The sequence below is a fragment of the Amphiprion ocellaris genome, chromosome 21 (assembly GCF_022539595.1).
Source record: "Amphiprion ocellaris isolate individual 3 ecotype Okinawa chromosome 21, ASM2253959v1, whole genome shotgun sequence".
In the NCBI taxonomy this organism is placed as follows: domain Eukaryota; kingdom Metazoa; phylum Chordata; class Actinopteri; family Pomacentridae; genus Amphiprion; species Amphiprion ocellaris.
The window spans coordinates 7,915,155-7,935,181 of NC_072786.1; the positions used below are offsets into that span (position 1 = coordinate 7,915,155).

The 20,027-nt window shown below is 39.0% G+C and overlaps 1 protein-coding gene across 16 annotated transcripts in view; it reads right to left on the reverse strand.

The window, feature by feature from the left end:
• nrcama (neuronal cell adhesion molecule a) overlaps nucleotides 1-20,027 on the reverse strand; it is a 74,038-nt gene that overhangs the window by 40,579 nt on the left and 13,432 nt on the right. For 14 of the 16 annotated variants that reach the window (XM_055006581.1, XM_055006574.1, XM_055006572.1 and 11 more), the window contains exon 2: nucleotides 3,925-3,976. The gene's annotated coding sequence lies outside the window, so the exon portion shown is untranslated. Of the gene's footprint in view, nucleotides 1-3,924; nucleotides 3,977-8,249; nucleotides 8,366-20,027 lie in introns of all 16 variants that reach the window. The other 2 variants (XM_055006569.1, XM_055006571.1) reach the window with 1 other exon arrangement.

The window sequence follows — 20,027 nt, forward strand, 5'->3', positions numbered from 1 at the left end:
TTTTTAGTAGACAGATCTGATCCCAGACAGTCAGTAAATTTGTCTCCAAAATGATATCATCGTTCACGATGCAGCTCAGATTACTGCAATGTCATCCAGTCTACATAATGGCACAAACGTTACTGCACCATCACTCAGGTAAATGAATGTGTAAAATGTGTACTTGCAGCATGTTTTAACTGTCAGAATCTAGAAAAAAAAATCAAATAATCCAATTTTAATTACACCAAATTCTATATAAAGACTTGGTTTAGATACAGACAGCTTGTAGCTCACTGGTTCATATCCACTGTACTATTAGAAGCCAGTTTAGAAAGACTGTTGCAGTGCAAGGAGCTCCCAGGTGGGACGTGTGAACTCTAGAAAAAATGTGTTTGAAATGAAGCAGGCAAAGAGCACGTTCACTGGATAAAAGAACCAAAAATCAATAGTTGGTCTCGTTCTAATACAGTGTGACAGTGTGACAGTGGACACATAAATCCAGCTGGGCTTGTAAATGAGCAAAGTCTCATTGGTATTCCTGGGTGCTACTGCTAGGTAAAAAGTATTGATGAGCAGATAGATGCACGTGGCCTTGGTGCGTGACTCCAGGCTTTACTATGACATGACGTACTGTGTGCATTTGTATGTTTGTCCTTCAAGGAAAGACTGTTAAACCGTTTACAGCTAAGTTTTCTGCATATCTGGACGGTAAGACGGGCGGTCACATCGTCAGACTGATTGATGGGCCAAGGTTGGGGGTTGTCAGGGGTGAATATCGGAATTAAAACAATGAAAAAAGAGGGGAAAGATTGAGACAGAGCACACTGAAATGTTGACAGGACTGAAAAGAGCATGATGGGACGGGGGCAGGAGGTGAGAGGGGGAGGGGACTGATTGACGGTGTTATAGCGGCGCAACAAGCTGGCATCGCCCTTCTTTTTTTTCTTTTTTTTGCCCTCCTCCACCCATCTGTTCATCAGGATTACTCATCGAGAGGGGAGGAGAGAGAACAGATCACCACAACCTGCCAATTCAAACCACCTTTGCTGTGACATCTTTTCAGTAAAATAAACTGCTGCTGATAATGACTCGGTGTTAAAAAAAAAAAAAAAAAAAAGGCTCAGTGCAATATAGTGGAGTGCTCTCAGGGGACTATTCAGGTAACAATGACAGTAATGAAAGGTGGACACATTGTAGTGAAGTGTTATGTAATACTCGTCAGCTCTACTTACTGAGACTACTGCTCCCTGCTGAAAAATATGCTTTATAGGGAGTGCACGAGGTGGATGCATCATGCTATACAGTGGCTTGTTATGTGCATTGATTAATATGGAATGGAATTACGGCCATGGAAAACCCCTCCCTTGTGTGCAATTCTCAGACGTAATCTAATATGTTAGTGCTTCAAACTGCAAAATTCCCTCCATTTCTTGTGTGTTAAACAGCATCAATGTATGTGTGTTTGGCAGCAGGTGAGCAGCAGGTGATGCCAGGACATGTGGCTCCTGTTTTTCTAGTCATATTCAAGCACATGCTGGGAAATCCTAGTGTCCTCTCACCCTGTCAGACAGTATTCATATTGGTGTTGTTTTTTTAAATTAATGTTGGATTTTTGCAGGTTTACATTCATGGGTTTTTCAGGGCTGAAGCCGATTCTTGGTGCTCAAGAAATGCCGACATTTGGAATCGATATGCATTAAATGTAATGATTTAACAGCATGTGGTATAAGGTTCCTGTCATTCATAACTAGGCTTCTTCATTAATAAAGGTGACTATAAATGAATATGTAAAATAGAAATAGGAGTGATTAAATTAGGACGCTCTCCTCTGTCTATGTGGGGTTTATCACTTTGTCTCCTGCAGCTATGTCTTCTCTACTTTCTTAATATTTCACAGTTCTATCACTTTTATTGTGCACAGAGGTCCATATCTTAAAGCATGATTAATTATAGTTTTCCAGACTCTATTTCAGGTTAATCTGTGGCTACCTTCTAACTTAGCTGCTTGTCGTTAGCATAGCCTTAGCCACTATGAGAGTAGCTAATTTCTCGGTTTGTGACAGCGGCTTGTGTTTCTTGTTCAGGTTTTGCAGTTTCTGATTGAGAGACATTTCTGAGTCCTGACACCTTAAGCAGGGCGTTAAATTTATTTTAAAAAATACCGATACCGATAATTGGAAAAATGTCAAGCATCGGCCACAAAAATTCGCCAGGCTGATAATCATTCTATCCCGATTACATTTGATTGTACTCTAAAAAACACTCTGCATCTCATTGGCTTTCAAATCACGAGCCTTCACTGACTTGACTTTCCTTATGCGTCATTTTTCAGCATCAAATATACTTTTTTTGTAATGCACAAAACAACCTCAGTTGATCCTAAATCACAGCCACACAGAGGTTACACCAAGCAGAAAGCTACAGTCCTTGGTTTGCTAACTTACTACCCATTGACTGCACACTGCAGATACAAACAAAGGCGCAGCCAAGACTGCAAAGGGTATAAATTAGTCATTGACTCTGACTCACGCTTCAACACTCAGCACTTTTCATCCATGCTAACTGACCTTTCTCATTTGAAGTACAGCCAGCATCTGCAACACTTTGAAAAGTCACCAAAAAGGTCCTTCGAGGATATTTCCAAACACAGAAATATACTTCAATTTGTCAGAAACTGATATAATGTATTACTCACGTTTAGTATAAAATCTAGGGTTTTGTGTGCAGAGCAAAAAACCCCTCGGGGTGATGCTTAATGCAACACAACAGCAGCAGAGGAAAAAATACATACATAAAATGCACAAGGGCAGACATGACATCAGCAGAAATTGTGTTCAAAGTCCAGAAGCTGTCCTGAATTTGAGGTTGGAGAGTTGGAAGGTGCATCTGTCTGACACACTGAGTAACATCAGTGTGTACATAGTACGCAAGAGCACAGAATAAACAGCTGCAGTTGCATTCTGAGTAGATGCAAAGTATAAGCAGTTTTTGTTGTCACTGAATCTTGCTGACCTATTTCTGTGATACTGTACGTAACATCATTACAGTGATGGTTATATGCAGAGCCAATTACAATGACCACAACAGCTTAACCCTCTCACCCCCAAGCAGTTTCTGGACATTTATTGGCTCATTTTTACTCACTGGTGGCCCATTTTTCACTGCAATGTAAAGTCCTAAAGACCTTTATGGAAACAGCACAACCATGACTAGAAGCAGAGTGAATTCAAAACTGTGTTAGGCAGAAAAACAACAAACAAAATCATGAAAAACGACTAAACAGAAGTTGCACTTCTTTTGATGGATTCTACAAAAAAATGAAAAAAAAATGTGGAGTCAACATGCACATTTTTCCACTAGATGTTGCTGATAAAAAATGGTGATCTTACCAATTACATTTTTAACTTGTTTTCTCTCTGCTCTGTGAAAGTACAGACTGCAGTCCAGCCAAAACAAATCAGAAATTTTGTCATATCAATGTAGGTCCCAGTTGAGTAACAAATGACTTTATGACTTGTGCCAAGGATCATAGAATTATTTGATTCTTACAGAATGTGATTGGAGCAAATACATTATTTGTGGCATTTTTAAATGATAGAATAAAACTATTTTGATTAAATATCACAAAATTACAGATGAGTAGTTCAAGGACTAGTAGTTTGTGTTGTATCTACTCTCAGATGTACGTCGCTTTGGTTAAAAGCTAAATGAAATTGTAAATTGTAAGGACTGCCGGAAAGCTGAAAATCCAATGATTATTTCTGTTTTTGCAGTTTGTAGCCATGATAAATGGTAAATGGCATTTTTAAATATATTTTTTAGGACCTGCCTTTCAAAGAGACTGATGTCTTTTGGGGTTTCAAAGTGTTAATAGCAACATTAAGTCTATCAAAAAAACAAGCAAACGAGTGGAAGTAGATTCAAAAGCAATCTTTGACTCACCAGTGTGGATTTAAACCTCGGATCCTGTCTGTCCTCAGAAGGTGGTTTTAACCTGGAACAAGGAGGAAGAAAATAGCCCACATTAGAAAATATGGTCCCATCTGTTCTAAAACTGTGGATATTCACTATTACTATTAAGGATTAGGGATCAAAGTGTCCACTAGAAATGAAAATTATAATATAAAAACTATACTATTACTACTGTAAATCCTGCCTGTATCACTACTTGCATTTATGCAAATCTGCACCCACATATTGCCTAATAAAATAAGATGGACAAGCAGTTAAGTTGCACTTTGACTGTTTGAAATGTTTCACCTTTGCCACATCAGTCATTTTTAGCAAGAGCAAGTCTGCTAATGGAGTACTGGAGTCCTTGGTTGACCAAAATAATATTTAGAAAATGAGCTCATCTAATGAAAGCAGATGAACGCACTCAAGAACCTCTAATTGACAAAGGACTCATTTCGTCCTCAAAGCAGACAGACATCAATTCATTCATCATATAAATCCAGCGTCACGCAGCGTCTCTCTCCAGGGAACCCACTAAATGAGTGCGTCTTGCCGAACACGAGGCCCCCGATCGATAACCAAAATCTCTCCTGTCATTTTTATTACTTTTACCTCCAGCAGGGGACACGCACAATTGAAAGGTTACCCACCAACACACACAAAAAGTGAACCCCCCCTCCACCTCCAGCAAGCAAGCTCCCCTTCATGACCGCGAATGCATTATCATAATCTCTAGAGAGGGCCTCCATTCATCTCACATTAGCAAAACAAATGTGACGGACAAAGAACGGAGGCGCCTGTTCAGATGTGGAGCCATTAAAACTGTAGTTAGCTCGGAGGAGAAAGATGGCGGATTATGTGAGGAGCCATTAATAAAGTGAGGTTGAGCTGTTTGAACTTATCGGGTGATATAAAAACAGATGAGGAAGGCCTGAGTGACTGCTGTTACAGGAACTCCAATGACCCAACCCCAAGCTGTGATGCAGACACACAAAGAAGGGACGATTACTTTTCAATGTGCAATATCAGCACCTTTAGAATTAAATTAACCCAGCATTTAATTCTAATTGAACTTAAAGCGTATCAACTGAGTGGTCTGAAATGCTAAAAATCCAGTGAATTCAAGGTGGACTGATCCGATTTGAACTGAGCTGCATCGATCTCATCTCAGCTGAACTGAAACAAATTGAACCGAGACAAGAAGGAAGGAGATGCAGATGAGGGGAAAGGGGGAAAAAAACAAAACAAAAAAAAAACAAGAGTGTGGGATGATAATGAATGGAGACAGGAAGGCACTTTGACATCAGGAAACTGTGGCAGGAGAAGCAGAGCGAGGATGATGGAGGAAGGAGTGTCTGAGAGAGAAGAGGGGGAACAAACATGAAAAAATGAAGCGTGAGTGGGGATCAGAAACATGCATTATTAACAGGCAAATCTAAAAGCGCTTCATCACCAGAGTGCAGGGGAAGAGGGGGGAGGCTGGAGGAGAGAGCTGCAGAGAGAGAAGACGACGGCTGGGAGGTGGCAGAAGAGCAAACCTCGCAGAGCTGACCCCATGAGCCAGCACGTTGCCATGGAGACGACCAAAAGAGACATACAGGCGAGGACACCATGCAGCAGTGGAGGATGCAACTTCTTCTTTTAAAAAATAGTTCAGCATTTTGGGAAATACATTTATGCATGGATGCTTCTTCTGTCACTGTGCTGCAACATGTTAGCTCATCTTAGCATGAAGCATCATTTTTTTAAACTCCGAACCCCAAAACCTGCCAGTGGGTTTAAAGGCCGTGTTATCTTAAAAAAAAAAAAAAAAACAAGCAAAAATTACACCATTCATCACACCCAGAAACTGCTGAGTTATTAGATTATCTACATTTAAATACGTCTTTTTCCATTGGAAAGCGTAACATCGCCATGTTTGATCAAAATCACTTTATTCTGCGTGTATAATTAAAAATTCTCTAAAATACATAATGTTTGCCTTAGCCACACTCTGTAAAAAACTAAAATTCTATACTTTTTGGTGCAACTGGGAAGGCATGAGTGACACAACTGCAACCAACAGCCATGTGGCTAAAATTCAAGAATTTTTTGGCTGAACTAGGCTGAACTGCAGGCGGTGCTTATGCAAATCGGATAGGAGACCAGTATGGAAACAAATTAAAAATCTAAATAATAAAATATCTACAATATGAAGAGCCACAATGTTTTTTCTAATATTAGTAACACAAGTGGGACCTTGGAAAAATGCTGATTCAATTGTTTTTTTGTTAATTTTTGTAAAATTAATTATCAAAGAAATTCAACTTTGACTGTTTCTTTGTTTTCATTATTATTACTGGCATAACTGGGTCAAACTGCACAATAGACATTTCTAAGTTCTTTCAATTTCTAGTCCTGGTTGTGTTGTTTCCATAGAGTTACAGGTGTTTATATTTGTGTGAGAAATGAGCCCAGAGAAGCAACAAAAAACCCAGAAATTTCAGGGTTAATCTGCACAAATTTGTTTAAAAATGCGAGTTTGACAAGACTACAAGAAGTTGCTTTTCCTGTTACAGAAACAGTCCCATAGGATAGATGATAAACTAAAACATTACGATACAACATGTTAATTAGTGAGCTGTAGAAGCACAGGTAGGCGGTTCCTTCAGACTGAGCCAAATTAAGCCGTTTTCCCTCCGTTTGCAGCCTTTATGCCAAGCTAAGCAGCTGCCGGCTGTAGCTTCATATTTAGCAGATATGACAGTGGTGACAGTCTTATCTAACTATTGGCAAGAATGTGAAATTATGTCTTTTCCAAAAATGTGAATGTCTATTTCCATTAGAAAATCTATTAAATTAACTATAAGTTATTCTGACGTTCACTTTATTAGCACTGATCTCATTTGGAAGCCAGTATTGTTCTGTCTAATATGACACATGGTTGAAATTCAGAATATTTTGACAAAGGAGGTTGAGATATTAAACAGAAGACACAATATCTACTGATCAAAGGTGTGTGAATAGCATTAATGCACATGATTCATAAAACATTACATAAAAATGTGTGGACGACTGTTTAACTTAGTGTAATTCAATGCTGCAAAAGCTGAAAAATGCACCAGCTAACCAAGTGTGAAGCTAGCAGCTGAGCTAATGATTATTGAACTACAGTCACAGAGGGAAATATACTGATTCCTGCCCCACATTGACTCTATTTTGAACAAACTTTATTGGAAGGAAAGGAGTTAAACAAGCGCTGTATTTTACATAGTCTTGAGTAAATGTTCTGAATCTGGTTGAACTCTCAGAAGAAGCAAAAATAGTCTCAGTAAGGAGATAAAATATCCCTATGACGACAGCATCTATGTGAAGTGTAAGTTCTGGAGAAAACCTTTGTATGTTTTTACTGTTTGATCACTATGTCTGATTAGAAAAGCTCTACATCCAAAGGCGTTGTGCAATATCACTGTGATTTACTACATATCTCCCGTTTCAATTAGCTTCCTGAGTTTATGGATCCACTGGGAGCCGGTAAGCTGCAGAACTCTGAATGTTTTGGCCGTGTGTCTGGTACAAAGGGGGGAATTTTTGTGACTGTGACAGAATAAGTGACCCCAGGCGTGAATAGAAATGTGTAATCCCTCAGGCTGAGGGGCCTCGGCGATCAGCGACAGTAGCAGCTGCCCGAAAAACACATTTAACCCATGCTTAAACTGCACAGGCTGCCAACCGAGTTCTACCTTCACCTGATTCCTACAAACAAGCGCAAGAATATGCACATGAAGTGGGTCCCATGTCATTTCCCCCATTCAATGTGAGCAGATACTACTTTGAATGTTGCCTTAGTGTCCACAGTATAATTCCAAGTTGATTTATATTGATATAAAGAAGACAAATACACTCAAACCTCAGTATTACTAGCAGTAGAAAATACAGTTAGGGCATTTAGCCTCCTAATTCATCATTTCCAAAGTCTTAATATTAAAACTAAAAATAGCATCTACTGACAGCTTAAACAGTTTTAGAGAAATAAGCAACAAAATCACAATTGTATAGCTTCACAAATGCTTGTAAAGTATCCTAAACTGTAACTTCAACATCTGTATAATGATAAAAACTTTATCTGCAATGGCATCATGCTTGTGAGTTTTGTATTGTCCTAGTGAACATTTCCTCAATATGCTGATAAAGTACATAATTCATATGAATAATTTTCAATACAAATGACCTCTGTAGGGATGACATGTCGATAGTTTTAAGTAGGGACAGACCAATTATCAACCTGGCTGATTACTGAGGATGACATTCAGCATTTTTACGATTATCGGTACCTGGAATTTTATTGGTCGATCATCAGTAAATTAAATGCTCTACTTCACGTCTGATGCAGCCTCTTCTCTCTGTCTGTCGCCACTCTGTGGTCTCGGAAATGTTTTTCAAGCAGAAACTGCAAAAATTCAACAAGAAACACAAACCAGGGAATTAGCTACTCACATAGTGGCTAAGGCTATGCTAACGGCTAGTGGCTAAGTTAGAAGGCAGCCACAGATTAACCTGAAACAGAGTCTGGAAAACAGCAATTAATAATGCTTGTAGATCTGGACCTTAGTGGTCAATAAAAGTGATAAAACATTGAAATATTAAGAAAGCCGAGAAGAACAGGAGATGTAACTGCAGGAGACAAAGTGATCAATCTGAGTCAATCCGACAAAAACAGAAAAAAGTGCCCTAATTTATCTTTACTATTTCTATTTTACATATTCAGTTGTGGCCACTCTTATCACTGAAGAGGCCTAGTTATGAATGATGGGTTCTCTGATATGACACGCTGTTAAAACATTACATTTAACGTATATTGGGCCCAAATATCCCGGAGGTCATCAGCCTTTCTTATTCACCAATCATCGGCATGGGAACGAGAAAAACACCTCCCTATTGAGCAACACTTAGTTTGAAGCCACTTGCTAACTTAGTTTGGGCATAAATGGATAATTAATAATGGTTAATGTTATTTGATGAGGTAAAACTACTGGCTAAAGAGGCATTTTGACATTTAATACAACTTACAGTATCCTGTGTTTTACTCTATAGATATCGTACATACAAAATCTAATTCGTTGGTATAATCAGATACTCAGTAAGGTCTGGAGCTTTAATTAGAAAACTAATTTCAAACAGAGGCTTGGGGATTCAACATCTGGTAGGCTATTTGGTGTTCTATCCATGCAGAAAGGTCATTCTGTTGGTGGAAAATGATGCATTTCCTCACAAATTATAGGAGAACTGGGGTCGATACTGACACGAAATACCACGTTTGATGGGCTGACAGCTGAAAGCAGCCTGACCCACTGCAACATGTATGAACAGAGACCCTGAGGGGGGAAATGCTTTAAAATCAGAGGCGAGATGAAACGCCGGTCAACGTGTTCTTTGATATTTTCTAAAAATAGCAATCTCAGTAATGCCATCTCCTGCCGATTCCGGTTGAGATCTTTCTTTTGAGGATCTTCTGTCGCAGGATTTACCGACCGCACGGCTGCGAGGTGCTCCAACCTTCATGCTGTGACTTTGATCCACCATTGAAAAAAAAAAAAGTGATCCCATTTCCTTTAATCCCATTCGGTTTCTGCTGCACCGCCAGACACATGTAGCGACTGAATATCTGCACTTTGCTGTCACACAAAGCTTTTGTGTTCCTCATCACAGCTTTAAGCCTGAGAAGGAAAATTTGTCCTAAATTAATGAGAAATCCGACTCCACTAGTGTTGCTAATATTAGGAGGCCTCAATCCTCTGTTCTGCTGCCTTTCCACTCTGTTTGGTAGAAGATATGCAGTCAATATTGGACGTCTCCCAGGCTTCCTATAGGTCCATACCGCTCGCTGTTTGCGCTCTCTTGTCAACAAGCCTTTTGTTCCTCACGTTCTCATTTCCAGCCTTCTGTTTCTCATCGCCTTCCACTCATTTCCACTCTCATCTGTCTCCATCTTTGCTTTCCCTTACGTCCCTTTTGTGTCATTGCCTCAGATGAGTTGGTTTCCAAGGGTGCCGCTTTGCGTGAGCATTTTTTTTCTTTCGTTGCGTTTCTGACATGTCATGTCACTGACGGCCAAGTCCTGCTCTGCTCTGCTGAGCTCTCTTGTGCCATTCTGCTTAACTGTCACCATGGTGATAGTAGTTGCAGAAATGTACTGTACAGCCTAGTTTCTTGAGTAAGGGTGCTGCAATCAGGATCTTAGGGGCTGTTGGTCAATCGGAGGAAGCAGGATCAACCAATAACCATCACACATGCTCTATTTGAAGCCTATCGATGGTGTATAATTATTTATTTATTAAACTGTTCTTAACATTGTATATTTAGCATTAAAAATCAATGATGAGCGAGTATCATAAATAGAGAACTGCCAACACGTGCAAGATTTCCATTCTGTCTTAACTTAGAGCTGAACAAATACAGCTTGCGAATGGGAAAAATAAGCAAAATTTCATAAAATGGTAACTGGAATAAAATCTAAATGACACAAGAAATCAAGTCAACACCAATCAATTCCAATAGACACACCAAAGCACAGGGCTTTTATCAGTTTACTCTAATTTTAGACTAAATAAAAGATGCAACAACAGACGGTGACAGGCAGAATGTAGTTTCGCGTCATCCAGTGTTCAGTCAACAGACCACAGACGGTGATCAGCTGAGTGAGTAACAATTGAGTTGCTAAAAAGTGCTGCTCTTTTTCTTTCATTTTCAACTCAATTAGCTTATTTGGCATAAACGTCATGTGGACAGTAGTGCCACTGCATCAAGAAAAATATGAAAATGATATTACGCATTCACAAACGGAAAAAACACAATAATTACAAAGAAAAATCTGTGCATTCCATTATCTAATACATCTTTCTTTCTCTCTTCCTTAGCTGCAGTAGCTTTGAAAAACATCACATTCCTTTGTGTGACTAATCTTCAAGTATCTCAGATTCGTGGCGTTGAAATAATTTGGTTGCTTTCCTCCATTAGATATTACCTTGGAACACATTTTAGAACGACTATTTTACCTGCACGCAGAGAAAATGCGTTGCGAGTTTCCTATTCAGAGAACAGGGATCAAACTATTTCAAGGTAATAAGAATCAGCGGGCGATGAATTGGAGCAGCGATATTCTACAGCAATGTGCGAAAGCCTCAGGTATTGTTGTTGAAGATGGTGTCATACTGTGTAACATATTTAAGATATTTTAGAACCTGATTTTTCATACAGAAGGACACCAGAGCGGTATCTATTGTAAGTGCATTTTTATATGTCAATCTGAACTGGTTTCTGGAGTAACTGGTTAAAAGTTCCCTTATACTTTAATTATTAAAAACTGTGATGTAAGATAATGTAATGTAATGTAGAAGATATATATATATATATATATATATATATATATATATATATATATATATATATATATATATATATATATATATATGTCCAATATTTTACTTAATTGTACTTGCATCTTAAAAAAAAAGAAGTGCAGGATGACTACAGCAGCTGCTGTATCTCTTGTAGAGCAGCATATAGAAATCCATCCAAATATGGTGCTTTATTGCAGAGGTCTGTGTTCTGTAATGGAAGTCAAACGTCGGAAAAGGTCCTCAGAATGCACGTTTGTGTTAAATGAGGGTTTATAGCCTTGGGAGTCGCTCCCCCTCCCTGCACAGCCTGCAGAAATCCAGAAATTAACATAGAAATCAAACTCTATGGCAGGCCTCTTTCTCACTGTGACTGATTTAATGGAGTCATACGGTGAAGTATTTCATCTGCATTCATGGTGATCGAGCAGTCCGTCTTTTTCTACAGTCGGCCTGTTTCTTGTTTTTGCTCGGGACCTCCCACTCTTCTCTCCATCCCTGCCATGTTTCTGCTCTCTCTCTGTTTCACTTTGATGCTCTCCTTCTGCTGGAGCTTTGAAATGAGGCTGATGATTGGATCCGATCCCCAGAGATCTCATACCTGGACGTTTTTACAATACGCTCCACTCTGCTGCAGAAAGCTCAGCAGAGGATCAGCACAAGAAAATATGCTCCTTCCTACTGTTTCTTAATCTTGATTTATCTTCCTCTATATGTGTGTTTGACATTCCTGATGACTCTGTTGTGTGCACTGTGTGGCATTGAGTGGGAACTGCCAGGATTGTCCCTTTAACCTCTGGAAGGGAACTTTGAGGAGGCAGTAAATCTCTCTGATTAAACCCAGCTCTCTTTTTGTGTGGGACTGGACTGTGTGTGCTGTCTGTCATCTGAAGGATGCTCCCAGACTGTTAAAATTAAAAACCTTTGGAAGAGTCATGGAAACCAACCCCCTCCCTCTGTAACGCACACAAACGTTAAAAGGGAATGTATGGGTTTGAACAGCTCAGACTTCAAACGCAGCTGGAAAGGCCAACCTGACACTGGCTTGTGGCATTTTTCAAAGTAGTCATACCTTCAAAAAGACTTTTGCAGTTTTCTAATTTTCATCCTAAACTGTTAACTGTTTTAGGGCTTGGTGAAAACGTGAAAACTACTTAGTATACCAGTGCAAAAGACAGTGGTAGTTTATAGCAAAAGGAACGTTTTAAAGTGCAGCATGACTTTACTTTTCCTTTTATGTCTTGATCTGTATTTTCAACACCAGAAAGTGTCTCAGTCAGTCAAGAACTTTCACGGTGGAGTCTTTAGTACAGAATATCATGGATTAATCTAATGAAATCCAAGCAGTTTGTACTCGTTTCTTGCTCCTGTCCCAGATAAAGTGATTTTTAAAAGTGCAATATAAAGTCCAGCACCTCAGTGGAAACAACTCAACCATGACTAGAAGTAGAGGCAATTAAAATATTTCTTTATGACACAATTAAAAAGCCATAAATCATAAAAAAGAAAACAGGTTAACTTGAATTTAATTGATTATATATTGTCCAATAATTTTTAAAAAATGAATATATAGAACTTTTCCCCAAGCATCCAAGGTGTTACCAATACTGGAAAAAATGTATTATATATATTTTACTATTTACATTTGTAATATGTTTCCATATATGTCTCCTATCTGCTCTCTGTAAACACTACCTGCAGTTCAGCCTAGTCCAGCTGTAAAGTGTCAGAATTTTGGTCAAATCAAAGTTTGTTGCTTGGAGTCACTAATGGCTTCATAGTTGCAGTAAAGAGCACAGAATTTTTTGATTTTTATAGAATTGGGTTAGAGCAAATGCCTGATTTTTGACCATTTTTAAAATCAAATATGTCGAATAAAGTGATTTTGATGAAAAAAATCACAATTCGGTTAAATTTTTCAATAGAACAGCACATTATAAATAGGAAGTTCGAGAAATCTGAAATGTAAAAATTCAATTAATCTGTCTGGCTCTGATAAATGGTGTCATTTTTAACATTTTTTTTTTTAAAAAGACAACAGCACGACAACCTACTTTCAAACCCACCAGTGGGATTTAGGGTTCAGAAGGTTAAACACAACCATCAAAAAAAAAAAAAAAAAAAAAAAAAAAAAAAAAAATTAGCAGCTTACAGAAAGCTTTATTTGTGCATTTGTTTGTCAATGTCTAATTGGTTTCCACTGTTTTAAGAAAAAACAAACAATAATTTATAGCCTCTGTGACCAAGGGCGCAATATATCTTTATGACACAATGACATGGTGCACTAAACCCAACCTGGCAACCCATCTTAATAAGGTCATTTATCATTTGCTGTGACTATAGGAACATGTAGACAGATGCACATGGGAACAGGATGCACACACACAAGTAATAAGTAACCAGGGCTGCAGCAAAATCTCATCATGCACAGATGGTAAGTGTCTGATACTGAAGGAAACAGCCTTCGGGCCCCGACTGACAGACAGTTGTCTCACGCCCAGGTGTTGCCGTCTGCGTAGCTGACATCCCATTCACTTTGGATACACTTTTTTCAACCTTCAAACTGAGAGACAGTTGCAAATTCCTGCAATTATGTCTCCCCGTTAGTATGAGCCTCATTTGTGAAAAGAAACATTTGGCATATTTTGCTTTTTGTGTTGCACTGGCCAATGGGTGTGTGGACATGAGATGTGAGAAAGTCATTCATTGGAGTCAGAAAACAGGGCTTCAAGGAACATCTCACACTGTTTACTTCTGTCATTGTTGGAGAGGATTGGCAAAGAAATGACGACAAGCAGCTAACACTTGCTACTCGAATGGAGACTACGGCTGTTTAAGTGCAACTTCAAAGCAAGAACTAAAGACAGTAACTTTTTTTTTCAAAGAATTTGAGCTATTTAGTTTCCCTTCTTGCAGACTGGTTGACAGAAAATGTCACAAATACACACTGTACAACATATCTGAGTTATTTATTTTTGTTTTTCCTTTTATTTGTATCTTAATAATGGACATTTATGTGAATTTGGACATATTTAATAAAAGAAAATTTCAGAAAAATGTAAAATACAAAAGCAATTGACTATAGATATTTTTATACTTACATTTTAATTTGTTCCATATTTAAGTTCTATCTGCTTCGTGCAACTCAATCTAGTTCAGCTGGAAAGTCCCTGAATTTTTGTCATGAGACTTTTAGTTGCATCTGAGTCACTAACGGCTTCCTGTTTTTGTCAGAGAGCACTACATTTTTAGTTTTCACAGAATCTGATTAGGGCAAACGGGCTATTTTTGGCAAAATTTTAAACAAGATTGATTAAATCACAATTTTAGGCATAGACGATGGAAGAGCAAGTGGCAAATGAGTAGTTTAAAGACCATTGGAAAGTTGAAAATGCAGTTTCTTTCTGTTCTTACAATTTCTTGTCATGACAAATAGTCTAATTTAGATATTTTTTAAAAAATAACATTAAATAGGGACATTTATATTGTCCCATAGTATAATAACAAGTACATATTTGGCAAATTTAGATTTTCCCACAATATACACTGTCATATTCCCTATTACAAAGTGAGCTTTTTCATGTCTAAGCAGCTCAAATACTTGTGAAAAGTAAGGAAAACATCACCATCTTTGGCTAAAAATAGTCAACAGTGACTTTAAGCACAATGCGAGAAATTTTTTGGTATTAATTGACAACTCTGAACTTTCTAAGTATTGTAGAGGTTTACTGACATGTGGGACACACAGTATAAACCCACTCCAATGGTAAAATTCACTATTTTGGACATCCAGTCGACCACTCCGACCTCCTTTCTATGACTTGTGGTGGTGTGCAAAAAAAGCTGCTGAACCGGTTTAAATGGAAACCAAGCCGTGATGTATATTCTCCAAAATGTATGTGACAAAGAAAATTGCTATTATATTAATGTACTTTTATAGGTTTGGAATATAAACTCCAACTGCATCACTGTTAAAAATGCAGAATCGTAGATCTGACAGCATGAAGAGTTTGGGCACTATCAAGTGACAGCAACAACAGTGAATTGCAGCTATGTAGGGCGGATTACACTCAGTTTTATACACGTGTGTGTCTGTGAATGTGCACGCCTAATGCAAAGTGACTAATTACACTTCACTCAGCAGTTGGCCTTCATTAAACATGAAAGCTCTGAAACATCTACTTCACCAAACTGGCTGAACTCGACATTAACAGTCCACTTCTGAAACAGGCAAACAAAGCAGAGCGCTGTCCAAACAGTCGCATTATGCACTAACCGGGGTCTTTGTGTTAGCTTGAATTAACATGTTTGTGTGCTTTGCCTTTGCATTGATAAGTGCTGTATTTCTTTGTGAGGCCTGAGGTCAAATAAATCTCATGTGCCCTTCCTTGGCTTTTGTCTCTGAGGTTCTCGGCTTCGTTAATACTTACGGGATAACAAAAGCAGCATTAATGACGGCACGGAAGCCAAATGTTCCTGAGGCCTCTGTGAATTATGGAACTGCCATGACTCATGACCTCACCTGAGCAACAAATTACAAGAGTCTGGTATGACTTATTTGGATGCTGTCATGGTTCAGTAACAGCGTGATGCTGTTGCTTCCTTGCTGTGGTTATGCAGAGGCACTGTAGCATGGACTGGACACTCATAAATCCCTATGCTGCATACACGTAGCTTCACATATGCATACACTTGTAGCTCCTGCATTTGCTTTCCATCTTTGCCTTGATTTTCATTAAACAAATTGCCATTGAAACAACATGGGCCTGCAGGCAAATCCAGCAGACAAAACAAACCCGACAATCAGCCTGAAACGCTCAAAGGGACCACAGCAACTAATATCGCACGCCGGCTCATTTTAAAATCATTTGGATAAAAATGGCACCATGTTGTTAAGCTAATTTGATCCATTCATGCCACTGCGGATAATAGATTCTCTTTGTGTGTCCCAGTAACCTCATTATTTGACACCAATCTCGGCACTAAAGAGGACCGAATATATCCTTTGACACCTTTTCAAGGCTTTTGGAAGGAAGAAAAAGAAATCAATAATTCAAGTGCTTTTTCTTTCACACCTACCAATCTCTTCACATTCCTCAAATTGCTATAATCAACTCCACTTCATCTCTGGTGAGACGACTTCATAATATCAACTTCAGCCTGGCTTGTTCTATATTTTGAAATGTCAGGCCACTTAAATTAGTTAAATCACCTTTGCTGAAGTTCTATTCAGAGTGGAAACTATCTCATCTAAAACATGTCAGACCAAAAGCAACTTTAAATCAATTAAACCTCTAATAGTGTTTACTTTACTACTATAGAGAATTTACCTGTAGCAGCTAAAGATCCAGATATTTTACAGTTGGTGAGGTAAAAACTGGATGAATATTCACCAGATGAGCACAAATCCATCTCCACCTTCACCTCATTGCACTGCAACGTTCTGCTAGGAAACCATAGATCCCAGCATTCATGCGGACGTAATTTCACAGATGAACCATAATCTCAGCAGCCTTTGCAAGCAGGACAATGTGTACTCCCACACAGCCTAGAAACAGCTTGAGGAACATGATCAAGAGTCCAAGACATAGACCCAGCCTATAAACTCCACAGATCCCAGTTTGACTTGAGCATCCACGAAGGCCCCAAAACCCACCAAGCCTAAGGGACTCACCATCTTGGTGCCAGACACTATAATAGAACCCCAGAGTCCCCAGAAACCTATACAATATTAGTCAGGTGGTTTAAATGTTATGACTGATCAGTATAAGGTAATATGGTCAATGTTGACGAAGAAAAATAGTTGTTACAGGTTTAACTGCACATTGGCTTTCATGTTGATTTACTCAGCCATTTCTAATATTTAATCACCCTGCCTTACACAAATAGTTATTGCTTTGACTCTAATGGTGCATCTGCTGCCACTAAGCTAACAGCATACCAACCATAATATGGAAGATCTGAGGAACGCTCTTGTGCTGACACAGAATATTCAGCAGATACAGTGCAATTTATTATTTTCTCTTTCGCTGGACCAACACCTGCAAACAAAACAAGTGTGACGTAGCAAAACTCTGACCCACTTAGGTGATCAAAATAAAATAAAAACACAAGGAGATCTATCCAAGAGCTGATGAAAAAACTCAACTTCAAGTTAAGTTTTCCTGCTACACTTCCTGAAGAACATCTCACCGACTAAATGGCTACAACTCTTGTCTCGCATCTTGTCCTTTAAAAATATGCCAAAAATCTGAGCCGAAATCAATAAAACTGGGAGGAGAATTTCACAGAGCCTAGCTTTACATGAACACTATATCTAGACTCTGTAATGGACCTTCCAAAGCAGCAGACACTAGTAGCTTTCCATCACACGTACACACAATCGTTCGCTATTCAGTGCTCGGCTGCCTGTCTGGCCAGTGGTGCTGAGCTCATGGCAGGCCAGACAGCATGGACCCAGCTGTAAAAGAGAGGCTGTAGCTATCTCTATACAAAAGCCCCAGTCAGCACTTTGCTACTCTAAAAACAGATGCTGTCTGAACTAATGAGTGTAGCTCTGAGCGAAGCAGAACAGGGTTTACATTGGGACAGTCCACAACTCCATGTGTGTCCTATTTTTGATTTACTAGTCTATTAAAGGTGATGCTCCTTTAAGGAATATTTACATCACGACAACTATGGAACTATTATTTCAGTGTTCAGATTCAGCAGTAGTAAGTGACATATTGTGCAGGAATGCAGATCCGCCACAGTGAAACATGGCTCTTGTCAGACTTGAATCCTCCTCATTTTGGCCGGAGGAGGCTCCGTCAGACAAAATGACTGCAGGGATTTTGGCAAAGATAAACAGAGTTAACCCACTCAGCTCTATCATCCAGCCGGTGTTAATGAGCTTGTGAGGGATCACACAGCTGTCTAAAACATGGGGGCTCTGCTTTCAGCCACCCTGATGCCCTGCGGGTCCCCAACCCTAATCCCTGGATCAATAATCTCGATGTCAATACAACCTCTTGTCCTGACACTTATGGATTTGGATACCTGATCCACATTATCGGTCAGTGTGTTAGTGGAAGTGTTCCGGTGTGGGTGAGAAAAGCCTAATCACAGTCAGCTGAAAGTAAAAGGAAGCTGACAGCGAGGGGAAAAGTATGTTCTTGGACAAAAGAAGGAACAAGCAAATCTACAACCTGATTCAGAACAAGGACAGTTTATCCTCAGCCAAACCAAATCTGACCCTAAAACAAAACATAGAGGAGTGCAAGTGACAAGAAATAGGGAAGGTGCTCCATAATTCATTAGTCTGTACAGTATTTTGTGGCCTGGCTTTGATTCACCAAAAGAGTAGCGGTGCTTCTAAACAAGACGATAAGAGACATATTTTAGCACATATATGTGAGAGGACATCAATTATTCAAACAGGAATCATCTCTCGTGGCCAGAGGGATCCCACAAATCCTGTGTTGCAAACTAGCCAAGAACATTATATTATCTTCCTCTTGAACCAACTAACAATAAAGACCTTGAGCTGGTCAGTTTGATGACTGTGAGCTTCTTCCAGCAAAAAGAACTAAAGATGAAGGCCAATCTGCAGCCTTCTGCCGCTACATTCCACTGACTAGAGTTGGGACAAACCATACCTTACGATGTAATTTAACAAATTAAGGCAACTCATCATGTATCTGTTGAGCCATTTCAAGTGGAAATTCAAAGTCTGAAGTCATTGTTGCGTGGCATTGCATCCAGTTGCAAGCATTGCAATGTTATGTCATCATGTGGGAAAAAGCTCAAAGATCATCGGACCACAAACAGTATACCCAACAGGAGAAAAAAGCATTATCAAAGAGAAATGATGGCCAAAATCTGATACATACATCACTGGCTTTATAACTGAAAAGATTTTTTTTTCATTGTAAAATGATTTTCTCAATGATTCCAACTATGATCTGTAAAAAAAAATAGACAAACGCTGACATTATTTAATCTAACAGCACAAAATCTGAACTAATTTATTTAAAATTGTAGGAGGGCAAAGCAAGACAAATATGCACATCGTAGAAGGTGAAATTGTGCCATGTTTGCCAAATAGTTTCATAAGCAATAACCAGATTATTGAAAATATTACAGATAAAATTGCTAAACATATTAACTGTTAGGGATGCACTATGATATTGGCATCGGTGGTATATCCAATAAAGGCTTTAAAATATAATGTCAGCATGAGCCCAAAATAGCATCTGGCTAAAAGTTTACAATTCAATTCATCATAAATACACGAGGCATGTTTTGTGTGTAAGTTTAAGTACTATTTTGCTCAGTGGCAGTGCCAGCAATAATGCAGTTGTTGTGCTACACCATCATGATGAAGAAGGAGTTAACCTGAAAGGGAAAGCTCTCAGTTTATCAGCTGGTCTACGTTCCAACCCTCACCTGTGGTCATGAGCTCCAGGCAGTGACCAAAAGAATGAGATCCTGGATGCAAGCAACCAAAATCAGCTTTCTCCACAGGGTGGCTTGGCTTAGCCTTAGCGTTAGCGTAAAGAGTAGTAGAGTCGCTGGCCTTTCATGTTGAAAAGAGCCAGCTGAGGTGGTTCAGGCATCTGATTCGGCTGTCTACTGGGCACCTATCTTTGATGGTTTTCTGGGTACATCCAACTAGACCCTTGAACAGACCCAGGACTTGTTGAAGGGATAACATATCTCATCTGGCCTGGGAAT